The sequence below is a fragment of the Octodon degus genome, unplaced genomic scaffold, assembly GCF_000260255.1.
Source record: "Octodon degus isolate 3935 unplaced genomic scaffold, OctDeg1.0 scaffold00186, whole genome shotgun sequence".
NCBI classification, from domain to species: Eukaryota; Metazoa; Chordata; class Mammalia; order Rodentia; family Octodontidae; genus Octodon; species Octodon degus.
This window is the reverse complement of record NW_004524762.1, coordinates 4452093-4452910: the sequence shown is the minus strand read 5'-3', so window position 1 is coordinate 4452910 and position 818 is coordinate 4452093.

The following is an 818-nucleotide window of genomic DNA, read 5'->3' as shown; positions in this document are numbered from 1 at the left end:
CCCCCCAGTCTTGGAAAAAAGCTTGGTTATATAACACAATAAAAATAAACAGGCAAACGTAACTGCGTTAAAGTAGTAGCATGACATAATCAGTCGACAGTGACTTGCAGTTATTTTCAAGCTGGCTCCACACCTGGAAGCAGCCTTCACCATTGCCCTCCAGTTGTCATTGCTGGGAGAACATCTGAGTGACTCCCTCAGACAGGAGTCGCAGGATTTTAAAAGACCAAGATTCAGACTTGCAAGTTGCTGCCTCTATTACCTGCTAAAGGTTTTGACATTACTTAGATTTAACTAACTTAAGAAACTTTATAAGATACACTCTTATTGAATCTTATTCATTCCATAATGTTGCTGACTGAACGAAATAAATAAATTTATTAGCCTCAAAATGTTCCTCTTTTCCCATATGCAGTTACTGCTGGAACCCATATGTAAATTTCTCTAGCACCCCATGAACCTGAGAGGCCAAAGTGATGGTCAGTAAACAAAAAATTTCCTCCAAACCAAAGATTCTCTCCAGGATTTGGGACACTGTACAAAGGGCTTCACTACCTGCTCCCAAACAAATCACAGACTGTCCCACAGCAACCTCTGTTATGCCCACCACCTTCAAGGATATTCAGGGGAAGTTAACTGCCATCACCAGGGCTTCAGTGACAGCGATCATAGAGGCAACCGTGTCAGCATTCCTAAAGCCACAAGTCCAAGAGGTTTCACACACATCTCCACCTTCTGTCCAGCCTTCTAGCCCTCAGGGGACCAGTGTGCTCCTGTGCACAGAGGGTGAGTCTCCTTTTACTCACTCTGTGTTGAGG